This window comes from Callospermophilus lateralis, chromosome 9 (assembly GCF_048772815.1).
Source record: "Callospermophilus lateralis isolate mCalLat2 chromosome 9, mCalLat2.hap1, whole genome shotgun sequence".
Lineage (NCBI taxonomy): Eukaryota > Metazoa > Chordata > Mammalia > Rodentia > Sciuridae > Callospermophilus > Callospermophilus lateralis.
In genome coordinates this window covers 84,078,803-84,096,132 of record NC_135313.1, presented here as the reverse complement: position 1 = coordinate 84,096,132, position 17,330 = coordinate 84,078,803, and the positions used below count along the sequence as shown (strand labels likewise).

The 17,330-nt window shown below is 34.2% G+C and overlaps 1 protein-coding gene across 2 annotated transcripts in view; it reads left to right on the top strand.

Annotated features, from left to right (window-relative positions):
* The window catches only part of Arhgap15 (Rho GTPase activating protein 15), a 599,265-nt gene that overhangs the window by 388,793 nt on the left and 193,142 nt on the right, over nt 1-17,330 (top strand). The gene's annotated exons all lie outside the window — the stretch shown is intronic.

The window sequence follows — 17,330 nt, the reverse complement described above, 5'->3', positions numbered from 1 at the left end:
GTTTTCCACTCAAATTCTTTTCCCACTGAAAAGGCTTCTTTCCTCGAGCTTTTTATGGATGGGAACAGATAAAACAATTTGTCTTCCTAGATAAACTAATGGAAAATGGTTCATAAGTAGGAAATTTATAAGGATAGAAACTGTATTAATGCTGGAAATCAGTGCTTCCTGACTGATTGTTGCTTTGTAGACAGACTGTAGATTTCTAAGGAGCCAACTGAAACGGAGTGCCATGTTCAAATAGTAATAATCAGGAAAAATAATAATAACCAGGGACTCTGAAACAGGATCACAGATCAGTAAAATTGAGTTTGACCATATTTTCCTATGTCTTTACAGACTTAAAAAAGTTAACTTTAAATGTGTAAAAGATGTTGCATCTACATCCCAAGGACAAACCAGCAATGATTTTCATAAAGGAGAAATATTTTAAACAATTCTTCAAATTCCATATTTTAAATGAATTCTCATATATTCCATTATGGACCAAAAAAAAAGCAAGAAAAGAAACAGTCATGGTATTCCTGTTTAACTAAAATTACTGGAGATTGCACAGAAATACAAATTTATGAACAACCATTTAATTTTGGAAAGCATTCAAAAGTCATCTTTTGTCTTAGATGAAAACAGGTCCTTATACCCAAGGTCCTGGATCATTACCAACATTATCCTGTTTGACAGGTTGGGCAGGGGGGGCACTTTTCACTTCTTTAATAATAAATTATTAGTTTCATTTTTAGAACAAGATTTCATAACTAAAGTCAGCAGGTAATAGCATTTCAGTTCGAAGGAGTAATCTGAACAAAAACAATGCATCTGTCTTTCTCCTTCTTTTTCTTTGTGGGATGACTACATCACTCCATGATGTCACCTTGAACCTCCATCTGACCTCTAATACCCTCCTTTGGGCAAACCTGCCTCAGGAATAGCATTTATACTTCAGCTTGAAGTTCAGACATCCTTATCACTCCTCTGAGTATTACCTTGAGCATAGCTGCTTTAAAGGGTATCAATAATTTAGCAATAAATGGCTTTGTCTCCTATTGCATTATTTTCAAGCATCAGAAAGAATTTTATTGTTTTGTCTGCTAAGGCAAAAAAGGGAAAGAGAGTCATAGTGACACTTTTAAAATCATGTTGTGTTCCCAGGCTTGGTATCCTCCTCCTTTCAATGAGTTTTGCTTGTAGTATTTGCTCTTATCTTGGGTGAAGTAAAGTCAATATTTTCTCTTGTTATCCTGGCCAATGAATTAGTAGAAAAGCATTTGTTTCTACGTATGATAACCTTTATCAAGATTTGTTTGAAAACTTAACAGTAGGTTAGAAATCTAGGAGTTCACAAGTTTGTCAATGTTTAGGGCTATGAGTCTCTAGCTGAGGCCAATGAATCTTAGGCTTAGTTACTTGGGGGAACTTAAGGTCACTGGAGAGAATGGAGGTGCTGGATGAAGTCCGGTGATCTATACACAAACAGCTCCTCATACGGTGAAGTCACAGGAGAGTTACACAGTGGAAGAAGCACCAAGGCTGTGTTCTCTGCAGTCACCACTAGAGAAGAGAAAGGAATTAATGTCAAAGATCTCATGATTCCAGGGGAGTACATTTCAATCTGTAGAAAAAAGACCTATATGGATGTAAAAATCTGAAAGATTTTCTTCACCTGAAAGAAAAATCATTATACAAGTCATCCCTGAAGATAGATTACTTTTTACAATTTTCATATGATGGGGAAAATATTATGATGGTAAGAATAAATCATGTTTAAAAATTAATTGTACTTAGTCAAATGTGAAAAATGTGTCTCCTTTCTTCCAAATCTATAAGTACAGTAGTAATATTTCTTTTCCCTGTAACTTGGTATATCTGAAAATAGCAAATAATCAAGGCAGGGAGTCTTTGGGTAATGTCAACCACTCTTTTCAATTAGGTTAAAGCTGATATGGTGTACCATCTTTCTCTCTGTGTTCTTGTGCTATTTTTTACTGTCCTTGACCCTTTATTCTCCATTATTTCTCTCTCATATCCTATACATTAACTCTTACTGTATTCACCTTTCTTTTAGATAAAGTGTGCTCTCAGTAGAGGATTTAGTAGATAACCCACACTGAAGTATGAATTATTGTTTGATGTGAAATGCCTTCATAGGATTTCAAGACAGGGAGATAAAATTCTAACTGCAGAATTTTAGGCATAAGCAAACCTGTGTGAAACAAATATTTTAACATAAAATTTTCTTATATATATTCATATTCTATGATTAAACTTAAGACTTACATTGGTGACTAATGGCATAAAATCCAAGTTTGTAAATTGATGGACTTTCACTTCTATCTTCTATAGTATTTCAGGGTTAGCTATAGTGACTGATTATAGATTTTCTAATATTACTATCAAAACTCAAATAGTGGCTGAGTGTGGTGACACACACCTATAATCCTAGCTGCTTGGGAGGTTGATGCAGGAGGATTGTGAGTTCAGTGCCAGCCTCAACAACTTAGTGAGGCCCTAAGTAACTCAGTGAGACCCTGTCTCTAAAAAAATACAAAAAAAAAAAAAAAAAAAGAGCATAGGGATGTAGCTAAGTGGTTAAGTGCCCCTGAATTCACTCCTCAGTACCAAAAACAAAACAAAACAAAAACAAAAACACAAATGGTACTAGCACAGGGAGAAAATTAGGAGATTAAGATATTCCTTATTTAATTTTCATACAGGTGTGTTTGTTACTTATTTCTCAGCATTTAGAAAATCATATATGTGAAGAGACACTGCATGGATACTATAAAGAGGAGCATCAACCTATGTAAATCATCTTAATTTAATGTATCATCTTTCAATGACAACACATCAGAAAGAAATGATTGATACCAAATATGTGTGTGTTTGTGTATGTATGTGGAGATATATAGATAGATAGATAGATATAGATAGATAGATATCACACACCAACATATTCCAATAAGACTTTCATCATAGACATGTGTGACAAAACCATCCAGAAGCAGGAAATCTGATTTATATTACACTATGGCTAGATGAGTTTAAATAAGGAAACAATTGGTATTGGAATGCCTTTTTAAAAATCAATAAGTAGTGTTTTGATTAACCAGAGTGTATGCAATTTCTTGCTAGATGGTTAACAGCCCTCACATAATCAGGAAAGAAGCTAAAGATAGGGCTCTCCTTGACCACTAACAGAAAGCTTTGCCTAATCTTTCTAGTTACAGTGTGATAGCAGAAATTAAGAAAGCCAGTATTCATGCTACCTCTTGGCTTTTATCTGTAGATTTCTTTTTGTGTGAGTCATAAAATCATGAATGTCAATAGAAACTATTGTCCAGGGAGAGTCAGAGCTTCTGAGTGGGAAAATGATCATGTCTTTCCAGCTCTGTTCCAGAAACCTTATACTTATATCTGCAAATCTGAGCCTAATGAGCCAAATAATGATATAGGTCATAAAATACTTACATTTGGAAACATCTACTATGTATACTATGAAGATTCTGAACCTTATCTCTTGGTTCTCAAAGCATATTTTAGTTAATTTAGGGATACAAAATAGACATCGAGGAGAGGGAGCATGGGAGGAATAGGCGAACTCTAGATAGGACAGGGGTGGGAGGAGAAGGGAGGGGGCAGGGGGTTAGCAAGGATAGTAGAATGTGATGAACAGCATTATCCAAAGTACATGTATGAAGGCACGAATTGGTGTGAACATACTTTATATACAACCAGAGATATAAAAAATTGTGCTGTATATCTGTAATAAGAATTGTAATGCATTCTGCTGTCATTTATTTTTAAAAAATCAATTAAAATTTAAAAAAATATACATTAAAGGACATTGAATAGATTAATGATACTTTTCAAATATTTTTCAAGTGGGTCTATGGGAATAAAAACCCACAAGCTTATCTCAAAATAGAGAAATATAATTCATGTAGTAATATCTTAGTAATAAAACAAATACCATTATTATTGTTTGTTCATAAGAGTAATATATGTGTATATATATATGTATGTTCATTATATATAAACACATATACATATATTGTAAAATACATAAAATACTTTTTAAATACCTAGGATAATCACTTTTAATATTTCTATGAATATCATATATATGTATACATGTGACATAATTACATATGTATTGTACTTATATTTAAGTATAAATATACATACATATAAATATTATGTACCTATACATACATATGTGTGTGTATATGTGTGTGTGTGTGTGTGTGTGTGTGTGTATGCAATTGGGGCTTGTGCACATTGTGTTTATTGCTATATATATATCTCTAATGCCTAGCATTCTGTTGCTACATAATAAGAGCTTAATCAATATTTGTCAAATTACATGGAAAAATTTTTGATTGAAATTCATGTTTGTCAAATTACATTGTCAAATTACGTGGATAGAGTTCACCAACTCTAGGAGTTTCCATCTAGTCTATATTTGAATTTATCTGTCCTTCCATTGAACCAAAATTTAACATAGTTCCATTTACAAACAGGAATAAATGTGCCCCAGACCCATCTTTCTGTATAGCAGAAATATTAACACCCACAGGGTAGTCTCTCCTGTGTTCTCTAAAAGAAAGTGATAATCGTATTCATATTTTCTGAAAATAGGAACTTCGTATGCATTAGCCTTCTCCACTGTCATGATTAGGTGCTTCTTCACATTTGACTAGAAATGAGACTAATGACACTATGATTTCTCAGAAGTTTAGGAGAGTATAATAAATTGAACAGAACACTCTGGTCTATGATCTAATAAGAGTTTGCTGGTGCTTGGTATGCTGAAATAGTCTTGTAGAAATATGTCATCTTTGTGCCTAGGATTTACTATACTAACTCACTTTAGGCATCAGTGCCAGTAAGTTCTCTCTCACCTGAAATCTTAGCAGAGACAGCCATCAAAACCCTCCAGGAAGTGGTTAGCCAAAGCATCTGAATTAGAAGCACCTCCCCAAAGAAGATCAAAAGTTATGCTCTACCAATACAGAGACACTGAGAAATGGTTGAATGTGTTCTAAATTAAACTGCCCTGGTGGTGAGCGGAGATCTGCCAAAATCTTTCAATTAATCACTTTTACCTTCAGGGCAGAGTTAGGCCTGAGAGTATTTCAATAGGTTTTTATTGGAACAGGGTTATTTCAGATATTAAACTATGTTGCACAAAGTAAAAATAATGTTATTTTTAAGTTGCTACTCTTGTTAAATAAAACTTGGCAAGCATTGCTGGGGTCTGTATTGTGTCTGTGTACTTGTGTATGTGTGTGGCTTTTTCTTGTGCCATAAGCCTCATTGATTTAAAAAAAAAAAGGAACAGCAATGAATTAGGTGGTAAATATATTCATATAATCATTTTCATTAATAATGTGTTATAAATAATAGAAGAAATGTTTTAAGTGTATAATTCTGTACAACACAATTGAGATATTTTTCCTACATCTTCAGCAGTAAGTTAATTAGAATCACCTGCATTTCCTTGGGTGGACACCAAATGGATTGCAAACAAAAACAGATTAAAATAGCTGCTGGAGCTCATGGCATACAGATGACAAGATTCACAAAAAGGACAGCAAGGCACTGAAAATGTTCACTTTTCAAACACTTTTAGAGGAAATTTAGCTCTTGCAACTTCTCCATAAAAGCTGCTTGTAAGTGTTTTGCTGAAAGGCTAGAATGGCTTTGTTTCTGATCCCTTGATGAGTGAGAGAAATGTTTAAGAAAGATCACTTTACAGAGAGATTCGGGCTGAAATGTGATGACTGTGATTCAAGCCAAGCCAAAAATTACAGTTCAGAATGAAAGGGGAGGGACGTGGTTTGGGAATCCATTTTCCCACATTCCTGAATCTCAATCATCCCAGCCAATGTTTAAAAAAAAAAAAAAGTCCAATGGAAAACAATGAGGTCACTTTGTTTAGATGTAAGGGAAAATAGGGGTAGAGGGATTGAAAAGAATGACAGCAAATATATGAATTTTAAATCAATACCTACTTCACGTATGATGGATCAAAAGCTAGATTTTATATAAGTCTTATGACTTCTTCACAAAAGAAGCCATTTTTCAGTGTTCTCTTCTTGTTTGTGTTAGTGAGCCCTTTATTTCATGTCTGTAACTTATGAAGTTGTCTATTGCTAGAATTTTACAAAGAAAAAATATGCATGTGCATGAAGTTCAGAATACTCCTCCCTAGACTCCCAGCTCTTCATAGAAATGGTATCTTGCAAAGCTGGTTACTCTCCTTGAACCTGCTGTGGCTACCCTACTGCTATGTAGACCTCAGGTTAGGCTGGCATATTTGCTTGCAAATTGCCAGATGAAATTAGGCTCTTTGTTCTTATTACTTTTATTTATTTTAATGAAACACACTAGGGAAGTTACAATTTTAAAGGAATGATATCTACGTTAGCATGATTACAGCATAGCATACCAGTAAAACTCAAACATAAAAGAAACAAAAAGAATGATATGATGGAAATGCATCCTCAAAGTCCAGTATCTCCTAGCTACATAAAGCTCTACAAGACAACAGGCTCTTGCTAAATGATAACCAAAGTCATCATCCAAGATTTTTACAAAAGGTAGGGAAAATAATAAGATAATTTGTCAAAAACTATAGGCACCCTTTTTTCCCATTTTCCAGAAAGCATTGGTCATCTTTGGTCTTATCCAACCACAGATGCTAGTTCTTTCCTACTGAGATTTTATAATCAAACTCAGAGCCCCTCTGAAATCTTTCTAATCTTTAGCTATTTCCAGAATGATCCTATGATTTACATAATTCTTAAATCATATTTATGTCTACCATCTTGTAGGTCCCAAATTCTTTGCTTAGACAGAAATGTAAGAACCAATATATAAGAAATGAGTGTCTACACATGGGATACCATCCTTTGCTTATGATTTCACTTACTCAGATGTTAAGCAGGACATACAAATGGTTTCAATCTAAGTCAAACAATAATAAGTGCTGGGGTGGATGTGGGGAAAAGGGTACACTTGTACACTGCTGGTGGGACTGCAAATTGGTAAGGCCAATATGGAAAGCAGTATGGAGATTCCTGGGAAAGCTGGGAATGGATCCACCATTTGACCCAGCTATCGCCCTCCTCGGACTATTCCCTGAGGATCTTAAAAGAGCGTACTATAGGGATACTGCCACATCAATGATCATAGTGGCACAATTCACAATAGCTAGACTGTGGAACCAGCCTAGATGCCCTCCAATAGATGAATGGATTAAAAAAAATGTGGCATCTATACACAATGGAGTACTACGCAGCACTGAAAAATGATAAAATCATAGAATTTGCAGGGAAATGGATGGCATTAGAGCAGATTATGCTAAGCAAAGCTAGCCAATTCTTAAAAAACAAATGCCAGATGGCTTCTTTGATATAAAGAGAGCAACTAAGAACAGAACAGGAAGGAAGAGCATGAGGAAAAGATTAACATTAAACAAAGACGATTGAGGGGAGAGAAAGGGAGAGAGAAGGAAAAACATGTGGAAATGGTAGGAGACCCTCAATGTAACACAAAATTACATAGAAGAGGTTTTGAGGGGAAAGGGGGGAAACAAGGGAGAGAATTGAACAACAGCAGATGAGGTAGAGAGGGAAGATGGGAGGGGAGGGGAGGGGGATAGTAGGGGATAGGAAAGGTAGCAGAATACAACAGTCACTAAAATGCCATTATGTAAAAATGTGAGTGTGTAACCGATGTGATTCTGCAATATGTATTTGGGGTAAAAATGGGAGTCCATAACCCAATTGAGACAAATGTATGAAAGATGATATATCATGAGCTTTGTAATGTTTTGAACAACCAATAAAAATAAATAAATAAAATAAACTAAGCAGGAAAACTAAAATAAATAAATAAATACCATTAGCTAAATTGGGACATTTTCCCCTTGTCTTTCCCCTGATTCAACTACAGTTAGTAATCTATAAATTAAAAGGAAAGATATTAAAAGATATCTTTCTTGGCCCAATAGTAAGTCTAAATGGAACATGAATTGAATGAAATGTATGAAGTTGACATGAAAAAAAAAACATTCCTGAGCCATAAAAGGAATAACAGCAAATAGAAACAAGCAACAGAACCTTTCATATATTTCTGTCCACATTTCTGGACCTCAACAGTATAGAAAAGTGGATAAGTGTCTTCAATTATGAGAAAAGTAATGAGATGCTGTGGCAAGAATGACATATAAATATGAGGGGGGAATTCCTGTCGCATGGAATAGCAGTGACTTACCTTTTATGTATCCATTGAGTATGGATGGCTTTTATTTTCTGGGTAAAAATTACAATATTCTTTTTTACTTAAGAATGTCCTATATTCCACTTAAAAAAACCTAGTGAGATGAGAAACTAGATAAGTAATGCAATAAATGATTTTCCAAGATTTTTCCCAACCCTGTATCTCTACAAAATAGACAACCCTGCTAAGTCTCACTTTCCCAAATACCATTTCAAAGACCTTTTTTAAGGTTTAAGTGGTACAGTGCAGAATCAACAAGAAAACAAAAATGAGTAACACTCCTAACATTCAGGCTATCTCATCCTTTTATTCTACCCATTTTAAGTTTGGAGCAGTATCAGTACCCAGTCTTTCCAGGTGTCCAAATAGGATAAGGTTGATTAAGAGGTCAATATTGGGCAGAATAACAATGTATAAATAATAATAAATAAATATGTATTTTGGGTTAAGATATTTAATTATTTTTTTCCTAGTACTAACAGGTTGAACTAACAGTGAGATAGAAGGTAGAAGAAATCATCTAATGGTGATCCTCATTACTCAGTGCTGGATAAAAAGTCATTGAAGAGTTTTCTTTCTGATTCAAGAAAGTCTAAGCTTGACATCATTTTCTTCATTAGTCCCACATACTGTTGCTTGTATTGTATGTGCTTTCACTTTTAAGATGTTTAATTTAAACCTGGGATTCACCCAGGACAGTGACTATATGAAAAATATAAAATAATTGTTCATTTATCAGTGTCATAGATTCTAAGCCATTTTCCCACAAAATAAAAAAGGAAAGGTTTCCTTTTCTTAATGACCTCTTTTCACCCTTTTATTTTTGAAATTTAGCAACAAATGTTTATCTGTTCCATATCTTAAGAGACAAAAATTTTTCTTTTCCATATAAATTGCCTTTTAAATAATAGATGAAAAACTCATTTCTTCAGAAATGAATAATAAAAATGAACCAGTGAAAACTTATATAATGACCTTAAACAAAACAAACAAAAGTAGTGAAGGAAAAATTGAAGGTAAATATTTTGTAATGACATTCAAAGAAGAAAAAGGTTTTACAGTAACTGTTTGTAAGAAACAGGGACTTATAACAGAGACATAAGAAAGATAGGACAAAATACAAAAAAAAAAAAAAGAGGAGGAGGAGGAGGAGGAGGAGAAGGGAATGAAGAGGAGGAGGAGGGAAGGAGAGGGATGAGGAGGAGGAAGAGGAGGAGAAGGGGGATGAGAAAGAGGAGGAAGAGGAGGAGAAGGGGAATGAGGAGGTGAGGAGGAGGAAGAAGAGGAGTGGGAGGAAGGAAGGAAGGAAGGAGAAAGTGTGCCTTTTCCCCCCACATCCTCACCAACAAATATTGTTGTTTGTATTCTTGGGGCGGGGGGGAGGGGGGTTGCAATGGAGGATTAGATGAACTCTAGATAGGACAAAGGGGAGGGAGGGGGCACGGGGTAGGAAAGACAGTGGAATGAGATGGATAGCATTACCTTAAGTACAAGTATGAAGACATGAATGGCGTGACTCTGCTTTGTGTACAACCAGAGATATGAAAAATTCTGCTCTATATGTGTAATATGAATTGTAATACATTCTGCTGTCTTGTATAACAAATTAAAATTTTTAAAAAATTTTTAAAAAAGAAAAGAAAGAAATGACAATTGAAAGCATTCATGAAATATAAGATAAAACCAAACAATTTTAGTAGTAAAGGGTAAATTTTTAAAAGTATAAATGACAGTAGGATTTACATAAACACAGTAAAATACAAGAATGATAAAAATAAAAGGATATGAGGAGTACACTGAAATTGAACCATATATTAGCATAGTCTCCCAACATTAAAGTCACATAATGAGTATTTTAAATATTTATAACTTCATCCTTACCATTTATATCCCATGCACCAATAAAAATTCTTTTGCAGCAGCATGTCAACAATCTAATTAAACTTTGTTTTCAACATTAAGGATATACCTTGTAAAACGATGATGTTGGCCTACTATTCAAGTTGGCAAACTGAGAAAACATATCTGATTTTCTTTTCTCAGAAAAAATTTCAATGAAACAATAAAAAAGATGTTTAGGAACTAGGGATGCAACTCAATGGTAGAGTGCTTACTTAGTATTCACAAGGTCTTGGGTACAATCCCTAGAAGCATCCCCCACCCCACCCCACCCCCCCAAAAAAAGAAAAGAAATAAAGAACAGGATGCTGAAAGGAGAAAATGTGCTATCAACAGACCAGACCAGAAATGGTAGAAATTCCAGGAAGACAAAGAGCAGATGAGATCAAACAGCTAAAGAAATAAAAGCAGAAGAACACCATTCCCAGACACCATAATTAGGCACAATTCTTTTCAGGGATGTTCTAGGGAATATCCAAACTTGGAGTCAACAAATAAAAAGCAGAAGTTGGCAAGAAGTCAGTTAAGTAAAAGTAATTCATTAAATAATGGGATCTAACTATTGGAAGATCTGGATCTCTGACTTTTTTTTTTTTTTTTTCCCACTCTGCAAAGTACCTGAAGTAGACACATGAGCTTACAGACATGTTCTATGAGGGAAAAGGCAAAGTGACAGATATCTAAGAGCAAGGTCCTCTACAACAGATAGAGAGCTTTATCCAGGAGTGCCGCAGTCCAGCTGCAGCAAAATAACCAGGGGGTGATGAGCAACTTGTGTACATTGATACAGCAGGAGTGGGAGCCGTTTATTGTAAATGCCAGGCGCCATCCTGACTTGTTTACAGACCCTAACACAGGAGCACAGTAGTTATAGTACTGCATACCCAAAGTGAAGTTCTACTTACTTGGTAGGTGGACTGCTAGCCTGTTAAATAATCACCATTTATTCATCCTACAAGAAGCCCTTACTCAGCCTTCTCATTTAAGATGAAGTCATTGGAGAAAAAAGTTTGGTACAAATACAGGTTGAGTATCCTTACTTAAAATTCTTGGGACCAGAAATGTTTCATATCTCAGATTTTTTTTTTTTTTTTGGATTTTGGAATATTTGCATATGCATAATGAAATATCTTGAGGGAAGGGACCCAACTCTAAATAACAAATGCATTTATGTCTTATACATACCTGTGCATACAACCTGAAGGTAATTTCATACAATACTTTAAACAATTTTATAAAAATGAAGTTTCATGTTGTGGAATTTTACACTGGTGGTGTCACAATGGCACTCAAAAACAGTTTCAAATTTTGGAGGATTTCAGATTTACAGATTAAGTATGCTTTATCTGTACAGTGGTATGTATGACTGCTGTTTATTCTAATTAATTTTATCTTTCAATCATAAGGATAACTGGTGTTTAATCAGTACCCATCCTAAAGAAATTCTAAACATAGAGAAGAGATGCAATAGATGGAAACATATGTAAAGAAATATTAGAAATTGTTTTCTGATTTAAATGACCCACAGGTAGAACATTTCTTTAAATATTTTTTTGGTTGTAGATGAACACAATATCTTTATTTATTTATTTTTATGTGGAGCTGAGGATTGAACCCAGTGCCTCACATGTGCAAGGCAGGCACTCTACCACTGAGCCCCAGCCCCAGCCCACGTGTAGAACATTTCTGAGTAACCTTTTACTGCTACAATTTTAAAGATATTTTTTTTTAAATCCCTGAGAGATAAAGCAATTTACCTGAAAAGCATCTAGAGTCAATTTGACATCAGATTTAACAGCAGGGGTGCTATAAAATGATGGAACATTTATATTTCAAAGTAAGGAAAGTAAAAGATTTTGAGACCCAAATAAATATTTGAATCAACAGTCAATTAAAAAGAAAAGGAAAACAGTCATTAAGATAGGAGAAATAAGGAAGATTACCAATAGTTTACTTTTATGAACAAAAAAAAATTCTTAAAAAATAAATCCAAGCTCAGGTTGTGGTTCAGTGGTAGAGTGCTTGCCTAGCATGTGTGAAGCACTAGGTTCGATTCTTGGCACTGCCATAAACAACTAAAAAAATTTAAAAATAAATAAGTCCAAGAACAAATGATAGTGGAATATAAGAAAATATTTCCAGTTGACTCTTACCTAGACCTGTACTGTCAAATATGGCATTTCCTTGCCACATGTGGTTCCATTATGCAACCTAAATAAAATTCTGTTACTCTGCGGCATTAACCACATTTCATGTACTCAGTAGCATCATATGTGTTCACTGATGACTGGTTTGGACAGTAAATGTAGTTCAGAACATTTATATTTTATCAGATAGTACTTAATTTGAGGAAATGAAGAAGCCAAGAAAGGAAGAAGAGGATATATTAGATTTTAACTTTTGGGAGATCTTTAGGAAACAAAATTTTAATGTTGAACCCACTTACACTCCTTTTAAAAGATAATGACTAAAATAAACACATAGATGAGTCACAAAACATTTATAAAGTACAAATAAAATATAAATGTTGAGAATATGTAAAATGATAACATAATTATAGATTATAAATAATAATAACATAGGAAGTGGTAGAGGAGAAAGAGGAAAATTAAATGTATTAATTTCTTTCTTATAGCACCAAGGTAATTTGATATATTGAAATGGAAATAGACAGATGTAACTAATAATGAAAACAAAGAAAGTACATAAATAAGTGGTAAAAATTATGAATGCACCAAGCTCTTTATCTTTACTGATAGGTCAATAAATACCATTCAAAGTGAATAAATTAATATACAGAAATATGACACATTATCATAAATGAGTAACAACAAAGAAAGTAAAAACAGAACTGTTACCAATAACTGTTTTTGGAAAAGCAGGTTGGGGCAAGTAGTTCATTATCATTGGATATTCTTCTATGTAGCATGGAAAAATATTGTCCCTATGATAAAAAAATATTTACTTTCAACGATTGTTATAAAGTTACACAGGTATTCTATAGAATAAAAGCATTCTTGTTTGATGAACAGAATTATGTCAATTCTTTCCTATGATAATTATTTTTAAGAAATGGTATGGCTGTTGAAAGAAGGTCATCTCACAAGAAATTAGCAATTACTTAATAAAGCTGGCATAAAGATACAGCCTAAATTGCAGCCATTGTATGCAATGAAATGTAGAGTCATAAATTCTATCTTGTACTTTCAATTGAATTTTAAGTGTATGAACTGATTAATCAGAAATAAATGGTTGGAAACACTTCTATTTAGAGAAGGAATAGGTCTGAATGGCACAAAAGTTACTCCTGATATTTAGCTCTGAACTCAAGCAGGATTTTGGAAGAAAAGAGAAAGAAATGTGCCTCAGATACAGGGCAGTCTCAGTGGTCCTTGCCAGGGGAAAAATCCAGACGTCCAAAGAATTGCGAGAATGACTTGTCTTGTGGTAGCTCTGGCCTCCTAGGAATTAAGGAAGCACCATAAATTTCAGGAAAGGGACAGTTTGTGCAAAATTCCCAGCCCACATTTGCAGACTCAAGAGTTTCAGATGCACTTTGTCATGAATCAGAAAAAACAATTAGGCTTCAACCAGACTCAAACTCCACATCTCCATGGTGTGTCCATTAATTCAAACTACCAAGAATGCTACCTAATCCAAGGTGTGCAACTATTTTTATCATGCTCATTTGCATTGTCAAAAAACTGCCCCTACTTTGGTAGATAAGCCAGTCAACTCTGCACACAGTGTTGGTCTCTAAGATTTCTTTTTGGAAAGTGTCTAAGATTTATGGTGGGAATTACTTATGACAGCTGCATTCTTTCCACTGAGCTTCAACCACCATTTGGTTTAATAACTCCTAATTGTGTGTCTATCCTGTCTAAGCTTCTTCAAAAGAAAAACGAGAGAAAGGCTTTTTAAAATCCCCTACAGCAACACCCAGTGATTTCTGCCAATGGTAAACACTATTTTGAAACATAAGAAAGTCAGCTGATGATGAACAGATAAATGCTATTTCGGTGAATGTGGATTTCTTCAGAGAATGTTTCATTAATGCTGCTAATGACAGTCTGGGAAAAAATGTAAAATAACTTAGATTTTTTGTGTTCCAGAGTATTTTTAGCATAACAGGCAAAATTTCTGTCAACATTCACAGTCAATGTTATTTTCTTGAAAGAGGTAACTCTCAAAGTAATTTGTCTCCAAACTTCACCAAAGCACAATGTCGGTACCTTGAAGACATTGCTCATTTAGAAATCGTTCAAAGTCTAATTATATTTCCAAAATAAGTAGTTTCTAGTTCAGCAAGGATAATGTGGTCATGAAAAGGATGTCCAAATCCACCAATTTACATTGGTTTGGTTTGGCATAACTTTCAAAGTTCTTGGAATAAAAAGAGGACGACACGTGAAGAATTGTAATTTGGATAACATTCCCAGGACTTTGGGTTTGCCATTTTGTCAGACACTCAGGGAAAAGGTAATCAACGTCAAGACTGAACCTATATAATTCATAATTGCTTGAATTCACTGATAAGCTCCAGATTATTTTGCAAAATGTAATACCCTCTTTTTTAATATCTACTTTGTCATTTTCACTCTATTTATATAATTTAAAAAGCATGATAAAGGGAGCATGAGCTATTCAAAGCAGGAGCCACTAATGTCAGAGATGATTATCATTCACAAGATGGATGGTGTTGATATCTCTGAATCTGAAGGGCTTGGAAGTTGTGTCAAGTTAGATTCATATTGCATCTAATATGTTTTACTTTACTCCTCTTACTTTCTGGTTTCTATCTTAAGCCACAAAGCAGTTTCTCTGTGACTCAGCTCTATACCCACAGTGGTGGCACAGGTTGGAATGACCCTCCCTGTCTCCATCACCAGTGCTCCCTTTTCCTATCCCAGAAGAAAATTCGGTTATTAATTTAGGATGATGTTGCTTTCTTTGAACAGCATAGTGTTTTCCAAGTGCTCATATGTAATGTATCCAATCCACACTACTCTTTCAAATGTTTTTGATTATTGAAAAGAAAAAAAACGTCTCCTGAAATTTACTAAAGACTAAGGAGATTACTTCTTATTTTGTAATTTAAAATTTGTGTAAGAGAAAAATACAGGTTTTGGATACTGAAAATTTGGATACTGAAAATTTAGTTTACAACTCTAGATTACTTGAATTTTAATAGCATTTAAAGTACTATTGCATGAGTCCTAGCTTTAAATTACAAATGCTCTTTATTTTATACCTTATATAAAGGGATATATGAATTGAAATTAGGTTTAAGTAAGATACTGATTTGCAACAAAATATTATGAGAATTCAAATAATTTTACTTATCAGTGACCTCACTTAATGGCTTAGCTAATTACCAAAATGCAAATTAATTTAAAAAGAAGCATTCAAATTTTTCACTTTATTGTAATAGATATTAATTTACTTTTCATCTGTAATCATTATCTTAAGTAGAACTAATTTAACTGATTCTTTTTTCTTGCATATATAAGGATTACTCATGTAGAGTACATAGACCCATACTGTCCATTGATGTCTCTATTTTCTAAAATATCATTCTTCTCTAAATTCCTTCAAAACAATTTATTACCTATAGGAAAAAATTAGGGAAATTTGCATTTCATCAAACTTTAGTTGTTTACCTGATTGTGGTGACATGTAAGTGGACATTGTTCACCTTTCTTGGTTTTGAATGATGTTTGACTACATGTGGATCCAAAACTATTCCCTAAGGCCCCAATTCCAGCATCATGAACTTTTCTCTATACACTATACAAGTCCAATGAAGTTGATTTTTAAATAATTCCAAAATATTTTCCTCTTTGGATATATGTTCAGAAAAATTAAGAGGAAAATATCTGAAGGGAACACATTTACTTAAATGACAGTAAGTTCTCCAAATTTATATAATGCTTACTACTGTGAATCACAATAACTAATCATGGTGCTATGCCACCTCCCCAGGAAGTGTGATAATGACCCCTATGTGGTCTGGGAATCTCATCAGGGCCTCTTAAGAGTCTAGAGATATCTAAGAATATACACTCCTGACATTAGAGTTATATTATCAGCATCTCTTACAGGCAATAATAGTGTCAAATAAGAGTTTCTCTTAAAATTTTCATGTTTCTTAGTCTTCCTGATAACTAGGTCATGAAAATAACTAGATGCTACAAATAGGTGTGTCTAAAACAAGTTGTTGAATATCCATATCGGCTTCCAGGATAATTCATTTTGATGACCAATTCTAATAATAATTTGAAATTAATATCACCATTTTGGCAAGGGTTTTATTTATTGGTTCCTCCATAATGTCACATTACTATTGTATAGTATAAGTTATTCAACTAATTATATGCTTTAGTCAGCTTTTTTGTTGCTGTGACTAAAAAGACCCAACCAGAACAACTCTAGAGGAGAAAATGTTTATTTAGGGACTTACAGTTTTAGATATCTCAGTCCATAAACAGTCAAGTCTATTCCTCAGGGGCCTAGAGAAGCCAGAAAATCATGGCAGAAGAGTTTGGTGGAGAGATGACTCTCACCTGGTGATCAGTAAGCAAAGAGAGACTCCCCTTGCCAGATTCAAAATATATAGCCCAAAGCCACACCCCCAACCACACCCATCCTGCCTTCAGTTACCATTTAGTCAATCCTGTTAGGGGATTAACCCGCTAAATAATTCACTCCTAACCCGATAATTTTGCCTCTAGGTCTTCTTGCATTGGCTCACACATAAGCTTTTGGGGAACACCTCACATTGAAATGGTAAAATTTTACATTTGAGTATGATTTTTATTCTATAGTTGAAATAATCAGACCAATCAATGTGTGTCATGCTATAGTGACAAGGAAAAGAGAATGGACTGGTGGCTAGGAGTATAGCTCAGTTGTAGAGTACTTGCTTTGCAAGTGCAAGGCACTGGGTTCAATCCCAGTACCAGAGAGAAAGAGAATGGACTGGAATGAAGAAAGAACAAACAAACAAAGGAGGGAGAGCAGGAAGAAAAGAAGAAGCTAAGAAGTTAGGAAGATGAGAAGAAAACAGGAAAAAAAAAAACCTGGACTTATTTTACCTGTTCAAAAGCAGAAGACAATATACATATACCTAGAGGTTCTCATTCCTCTGG